Source organism: Henckelia pumila, chromosome 2 (genome assembly GCF_033568475.1).
Source record: "Henckelia pumila isolate YLH828 chromosome 2, ASM3356847v2, whole genome shotgun sequence".
NCBI lineage: Eukaryota > Viridiplantae > Streptophyta > Magnoliopsida > Lamiales > Gesneriaceae > Henckelia > Henckelia pumila.
In genome coordinates, this window is record NC_133121.1 from 115174801 (window position 1) to 115183517 (window position 8717).

Below are 8717 nucleotides of genomic sequence, written 5' to 3' on the forward strand. Positions count from 1 at the left end.
CGATGGGTACTACTCTTAGTTTGAGTACTGCTTATCATCCGGAGACTGATGGTCAGTCAAAGCGCACTATCCGTACTTTGGAGGATATGCTTAGAGCGTACGTCATGGATTTTGGTTCAGCCTGGCAGGATCATTTGCCATTGATCGAGTTCGCGTACAACAACAGCTACCATACTAGTATTGGAATGGCACCTTTTGAGGCGTTGTACGGGCGACGTTGTCGTACTCCACTCTTCTGGGAAGAAGTGGGGGAGAGACAGGCTGAGGGACCGGAGTTTATCCAGCAGGCGATAGACATTGTTGATCAAATCAAGAAACGGATTAAGACTGCACAGGATCGTCAGGCCAGCTATGCTAATATCAAGCGTAGGCCTTTGCAGTTCGACGTCGGGGAGAAAGTGTTTTTGAGAGTGTCACCTTTCCGCAAGATTCTCAGATTTGGCCTTAAGAGCAAGTTGTTTCCCAGGTTTATCGGTCCGTTTGAGATCTTGGAGAGCATTGGCAATTTGGCATATCGACTAGCTTTGCCACCGCATCTATCCAGTATTCACGACGTGTTCCACGTATCTCTGTTGCAACGGTATGTGGCGGATGAATCTCATATTCTGCAGCAGTCTGAGGTTCAGGTGAACAAGGATTTGACCTATGTTGAGAAACCTATTCGTATCCTGGATTATAAGGATAAGGTTTTATGGAACAAAGTCATTCCTTTGGTTTTAGTTCAGTGGCAGCGCCGAGGCACTGAGGAAGCTACTTGGGAGCTTGAGGATAGGATGCGTGAAGACCATCCTGAGTTGTTTTGATTTCATTCTTAAGTTGTATTCAATTGCAAACTCTGTAAACGTTTGATTTGAATGAAGAATGTTTCTGATTTCTGTATTGCATTACGTACTTAAGATGTGATTTCGAGGACGAAATATCTTAAGTGGGGGAGAATGTAGTAGCTCGTACCCTAATTGAGTAATTAAAAGGATTAATGCTAATTAAATAAATTGGGTATCGGACGGATCGGAAGCTCCGAAGGCACGATCGGAAGCTCTGAACAGGATCGGAAGCTCCGATGAGCGATCGGAGGCACCGATGATATTACGTCATTCATGACGTGTGGTTAGATCGGAAGCTCCGTTCAAGACCGGAAGCTCCGATCACCCCTATCCGGATTCAACAAGTGATATTTTGACACGTGGCAGATCAGGATCTTCGGAAGCTCCGATGGCAGGATCGGACGTTCCGATCGAGGTTCGGATGTTCCGATCAAGGATCGAAAGTTCCGATCATTGTCTATAAATAGAGGGCCGAGGTTTCATTTCCAATTGCCAATTCCGAGTGTTTCCCTCTCCTTTCTAGTCTATTCGAGTTGTTCTAGCCTTCCTAGGCTTGATCCGGTGGTCGGCGAGGCGTTCGGTAGTCGTGGCAGAGTTGTGCCCAAGTTCTTGAGGCATCGACATCAAAGGACTAACGACGGACGAAGGTAGAGCTTTTGCTTCCTATAAATATTAAGGAGTATGCAATAACTTAGTTAAGGCTTTTAAAGCACTTTAATGATAGTAGTATCATTTGGTAGTGTAGAGCAGACTATAGGCGTGGACCTAGAGTTGGTAGAGCTTGCACTGTTTTGAGGTACGGAAGTACTGTTCGAGATATTCTGACTGAGTATGCATGTATTATGTGACTGCATGGTTTATATGTCATTGATTTATGCTGCATTCATTTGCATCTTGCTGTATCTCTTTCGAGATGTCTGTTAGTAGGGTCGTACCCTATCCTGTTAGTGGATGGACTTCCATCGATTTAGGTCCGGCGTATCCACGGTTATCTCGGTATGGGAGCCACCTCCTGAAGCGACGGCACAGCGTGCTACATACCAAGGCCCGGTCTGTCTCTGTTATCTGATCCTTGACCTCGAGTTTATAGGGAGTTCACTTTGCATGCATGTATACTCATACTCTCGTACTGAACGTTTTATGCTCACGTCTCGTACTCTGTGTTTCTGGACACCCTATTCCATGGGGCAGGTTTGCGATTGGACGAGGAGGGTGGATCCAGGAGGGGCTAGTCAATGGTTGGCCAGCTGGAGCTTCGTCTAGGTTTTATTACTGTTGTTTGGGTTTATATAGCTATTCGATTTGGTTGTAGGTCTTATCATCAATTGTACCAAAATAATTAATTTAAAATTTTTGGACTCAAACAATTTGATCTGATGCCTCGTGGACCAATCAAAAACAATTTTCGATCGGACCAAAAACTAAAATTTCAAAAAAAAATCCAAAAACTCAAATTTTAAAATTTTCGAACTGCCCGGGACATTCCCGGGCAGCCCCGCCTCCACGTGGGACAGGGCTGCCCACGTGGAGGTGGGCAGCTCTTCGCTGCCCTGGGCAGCAACGTGCGCTGCCCCGGGAAGCGACAATCGCTGCCCTGCCCTTGTTTCCCTTCAAATTTAATTTTAAAATTTTTCGTTTTGTTTCAAAAAACCGAGGCCAAAAATTTTTTTTACAATCGATTAATTTTAATCGTTTGATCAAAGTTTACGACCTGTCTCTGACGCCACTGTTGGAACACGCGTTCTTTGATCACACGGATGTGATACCCGGAGCAGCGGAAGTTTAAAAATTTTATTTTTCGATATGAAACGATTCCATATCGTGGATATCAAATCCAAACGATTCAAATCTTGCAAGTAAAAATATAAATTCACAATTAAATATTTTTACCTCTTCAAGCTAAGGCTTGATTATGGACTCCAACAGAATTTAATCTGCTCTTCTTGTAAATCCCGGGAACCGATGACTTGCTCGATCAATCTCCTGAATTAGGTCCACGAACAGAAAAACTAAAACCTTCTGATTGATTGCATTAGAAATCAATCAGATGTTTATCGAAGAGAATAAACAGATTTGATCTGTCAATTCAGAATGTAATTTTTCACAAAAATCACAGCTTGAATTATCTCAAAAAGGAGAAGAGAATTTCGAAAATTCCATTAGAATATTATAAGTGATTTTCGAAAATTTCAAGGATGGAATACATCTAATTTTCGAACACTACACCTATATATATAGATAATTTCTAGACTACATTAAGTTATAATTATATTAGGACTCTAACTCCTTAGGGCCTATAATCCATAACTTAAGCCCAACAAGTCAAGCCTGTTATTATAGAAATTAATATAAAATTCATCATGACTCCGATTGATAAACTAATTTCACCAATGTGCACAGAAACTATTTCTGCATCTTTTAAAGTCAAGATAATTTTTCTTAATCCGAATTTAGTGATTTCCAAAAATGCCCATCATTCCCATCCATATGTCATTTTAGGAAATTTCACTCCCTTTAGTTAAGAAGTCCAACTTCTCTTTCATTAAATCTAACTCTTTAAATTTAACTATCTGAACGGGGTTTAGTAATCCATTACTAGTGTGACCCTCAATGGTTCAGGGATACAGCTAGCCGTGGGCTCACAACTCCTTGTGACTCGAAACAACAATTTCTGACTTACCCATCGAATCATGGTAAGAGTGCCTACCAACATCGCCCCATGATTCCCTAGGTATCACTGATAGTGCCTGCAAGAACCAGTAGATTTTGGTTAGCATACAGTACGGTCCTTTCATCCATATATCCCGATCGAATCAACAACCATTGGTGCATCGAGAGTCGTTCGAGATTCGATAACTATGCAATGCATCATATAGATCAAATAGTGACATTGCATGTGCTACTAGGAAACCGAGTCCTAAAATACATCATGTACTCTGGCCAGAGATTCGTCACACTAATATCTTCTCAGATCGCATAGGATATCCACACTTGCAAGTATGTGGTGAATCCTTGACAACAAAGCATCGACTCCTATATGTGTCGTAACTGTACCCAATCCCAACACCTAATGACCCCAATAGAGTCGGTAAATGAGTCAAAGTACAGTACTAGCATATAGAGTCTCAATGATGTTTCAAGTAGTAAGGACTAATGGTGTACAACCAAAACCGCGGACTTATCCTGTAGTGACCCTTACCCGGATCACCTACTAAACAGAACTTAGGCATGCAATTAACTTAATAAAACAGATATCAGAATAATCTTGCAGAAATCATAAATAAAATACAATCCCAAGGAAAAGAATCCATAATTTATCCAAATAATATACAACCAAATCGAATAGTTGTATCAACCCAAAAAACAGTAATAAAACCTAGACGAAGCTCCAGCTGGCCAACCACTGACTAGCCCCTCCTGGATCCACCCTCCTCGTCCAATCGCAAACCTGCCCCATGGAATAGGGTGTCCAGAAACACAGAGTACGAGACGTGAGCATGAAACGCTCAGTACGAGAGTATGAGTATACATGCATGCAAAGTGAACTCCCTATAAACTCGAGGTCAAGGATCAGATAACAGAGACATACCGGGCCCTGGTATGTAGCACGCTGTGCCGTCGCTTCAGGAGGTGGCTCCCATACCATAATACCAGTGGATTTACCAGACCCAAAGCCATGGAAGTCCATCCACTAACAGGATAGGGTAAAACCCTACTAACAGACATCTCGAAGGAGATAGCTCAGTATGCAAATGAATGCAGCATAAATCAATGACATATAAACCATGCAGTCACATAATACATGCATACTCAGTCAGGATATCTCGAACAGTACTTCCGTACCTCAAATCAGTGCAAGCTCTACCAACTCTAGGTCCACGCCTATAGTCTGCACTACACTGCCAAATGATACTACTATCATTATAGCGTTCTAAAAGCCTTAACTAAGCTAAAACATACTCCTAAATATTTTTTGGAAGCAAAAGCTATACCTTCGTCCGTCGTTAGCCCTTTGATGTCGATGCCTCCAGAACTTGGGCACAACTCCGCTACGACTATCGAACGCCTCGACGACTCCCGGGTCAAGCCTAGGAGGGCTAGAACAACTCGAATACGACTAGAGTAGAGAGGAAATCCGGAATTGGCAATTGAAAATGAATTCTCGGCCTTCTATTTATAGACAACGATCGGAGCTTCCGATCCTCGATCGGAACGTCCGAACCTCGATCGGAATGTCCGATCCTGCCATCGAAGCTTCCGAAGATCCTTATTTGCCACGTGTCAAAATAACACTTGTTGACTTCGGATAGGGGTGATCGGATCTTCCGATCCTGATCGAAGCTTCCGATCTTGCCACACGTCATGCCTGACGTAATACCATCGGAGATTCCGATCCTGTTCGGAACTTCCGAACCCACCTTCGGAGCTTCCGAACTCTATCCAAGTAATTATGATTAATTCCTTAATTACTGATTTTGGTTACGGGCTACTACATTCTCCCCTACTTAAGATATTTCGTCCTCGAAATCAGATCTTAAGTACTGAATGCAATACAAAAATCAGGAACATTCTTTATTCAAATCAAACATTTACAGAGTTTGCAACTGAATACAACTTAAGAATGAAATCAAAACAACTCAGGATGGTCTTCACGCATCCTGTCCTCAAGCTCCCAAGTAGCTTCCTCAGTGCCTCGGCGCTGCCACTGAACTATAACCAAAGGAATGACTTTGTTCCGTAAAACCTTATCCTTATAACCCAGGATACGAATAGGTTTCTCAACATAAGTCAAATCCTTGCTCACTTGAACCTCAGACCGCTGTAGAATATGAGATTCATCCGCCACATACCGTCGCAACAGAGATACGTGAAACACGTCGTGAATACTGGATAGATGCGATGGCAAAGCTAGTCGATAAGCCAAATCGCCAATGCTCTCCAAGATCTCAAACGGATCGATAAACCTGGGAGACAACTTGCCCTTAAGGCCAAATCTGAGAATCTTGCGGAAAGGTGACACTCTCAGAAACACTTTCTCCCCGACATCGAACTGCAATGGCCTACGCTTGGTATTAGCATAGCTGGCCTAACGATCTTGTGCAGTCTTAATCCGTTTCTTGATCTGATCAACAATGTCTATCACTTGCTGGATAAACTCTGGTCCCTCAGCCTGTCTCTCCCCCACTTCTTCCCAGAAGAGTGGAGTACACCAACGTCGCCCGTACAACGCCTCAAAAGGTGCCATCCCAATACTAGTATGATAGCTGTTGTTGTACGCGAACTCGATCAATGGCAAATGATCCTGCCAGGCTGAACCAAAATCCATGACGCATGCTCTAAGAATATCCTCCAAAGTACGGATAGTGCGCTCTGACTGGCCATCAGTCTCCGAATGATAGGCAGTACTCAAACTGAGAGTAGTACCCATCGCACGCTGAAAACTCCCCCAGAATCTAGAAGTGAACCTGGGGTCCCGATCGCTGACAATGCTCACAGGCACTCCATGAAGTTGAACGATCTCCTGAATGTACAACCGTGCCATACGATCCACATTGCACTCCCGGCTATAGGCAATGAAATGCGCTGACTTGGTGAGTCGATCCACCACAACCCAGATAGCATCACAGTTCCTTGGGGATACCGGCAAATGGGTCACAAAGTCCATTGTGATAAACTCCCATTTCCATTCAGGAATAGGCAGACTGTGAAGCAATCCTCCAGGTCGTCGGTGCTCTGCCTTGACCTGTTGACACACCAAATATCTCGAAACAAACTGATAAACACTGTGTTTCATTTCCTTCCACTAGAAACGAGTACGTAGATCCTTGTACATCTTGTTGCTCCCAGGATGAATACTCAACTTAGTGCGATGTGCCTGAAACAAAATCTCCTCTCGCAACTCTTCATCCTGCGGAATCACAAGCCTACCAGACAAACACAGAAATCCATTTGACTGATAATGAAATCCAGACGAGCTACCCTCGTTAGCTAGACGAGCTAAACGCTGGGTCTTTGAATCAGACATCTGAGCATCTCGGATCCGCGAATACAAGGCTGGCTCAGATAATATCGCAAACATCTGGATACTCTGCATACCTTTCTTATGCTTGAAGGTATAACCTGAAGTACAACAGTCACTGATCGCACTAGACATCGAACAAGTCTGAAGTGTGGATAGTCGCACCTTGTGACTCAAGGCATCAGCGGTGAGATTAGCAGCTCCCGGATGGTACTTAATCTCGCAATCATAGTCCTTAAGCAAGTCTATCCAACGTCTCTGCCTCATGTTCAACTCCGCCTGAGTGAACAAATACTTGAGACTCTGATGGTCGGTGAAGATCTCAAATTTCTCGCCATACAGATAATGACGCCAGATCTTCAAAGCGAACACAATGGCTGCCAATTCCAAATCATGGACTGGGTAGTTGTCCTCGTGAAGCTTCAGCTGTCTAGAAGCGTAAGCGATCACATGCCCATTCTGAGTCAGGACACAACCTAACCCCTGAATAGAAGCATCCGTGTATACCACATACCCTCCAGATCCTGACGGTAATGCCAACACCGGCGCAGAAGTCAACCGCCGTCGAAGCTCACAGAAATTCTCCTCATACTCGGAGGACCAGACAAAATCCATACCTTTGCGAGTAAGCAGCGTCAAAGGTCGAGCTAACTGAGAGAAGTTCAGAATGAAGCGACGATAATACCCTGCTAGACCCAGAAAACTACGGATCTCAGCAACTGTCATTGGACGCGACCAATTAAGTACCGCTTCAATCTTGCTTGGATCAACAGAAATCCCCTCCCTGGATATGATATGGCCAAGAAAGACCACTCTATCCATCCAAAACTCACACTTGATCAGCTTGGCGTACAACTGCTCATCTCGAAGAGTCTGCAGTACCAACCGCAAGTGAGAAACATGCTCTTCCGTATTACGAGAATACACCAAGATGTCGTCAATGAAGACCACGACAAACTTGTCCAAATACTTCCTGAAGACACGGTTCATCAAATACATGAATATAGCCGGCGCATTAGTCAAACCAAACGGCATCACTAGGAACTCGTAATGCCCATAGCGAGTATGGAATGCAGTCTTGGCTATGTCCTGATCACGGACTCTCAACTGATGATACCCAGATCTCAAGTCAATCTTGGAGTAAACTGACGTGCCCTGCAGCTGATCAAACAAGTCATCAATACGAGGCAACGGATACTTGTTCTTCACAGTGACTCGATTCAGTTGCCGGTAGTCAATGCACAGCCGCATCGACCCATCCTTCTTCTTTACTAAAAGAACAGGAGCTCCTCAAGGAGATACACTAGGACGAATGTACTCCTTGTCCAAAAGATCCTGTAGCTGATTCTTCAATTCACGCATCTCTGACGGAGCCAGACGATACGAGGCTCGAGAAATAGGTGAAGTACCCGGCATCAACTCTATGCCAAACTCGACTTCCCTAGCAGGAGGAAAACCCAGAATCTCATCAGGAAATACATCTGGAAATTCATCCACAACAGGAATGCTCTCTATACCAATACTCTCAGCGAACAAATCAACTGCATAGATAAGGTAGCCTTCCCCGCCAGACTCTAGAGCTCGACAGGCTCTCAAAGCTGATACGAAAGGCATCGGGGGTTGCGCTCCCTCACCATAGAAAAACCAGCTCTCACTCTCCTCTGGATGGAAGCGTACTAATCTCTAATAGCAGTCCACTGATGCTCGATAGGTAGTCAACATATCTATTCCCAGAATGCAATCAAAGTCGTCCATCGCCAGGACCATGAGATTCGCTAACAGAATGTTCCCTTCGAACTCTAAAGGGCAACCCATCACTAGACGCTTAGCCAAAGCAGATTGGCCCGTCGGAGTAGAAACAGACATCACTACGT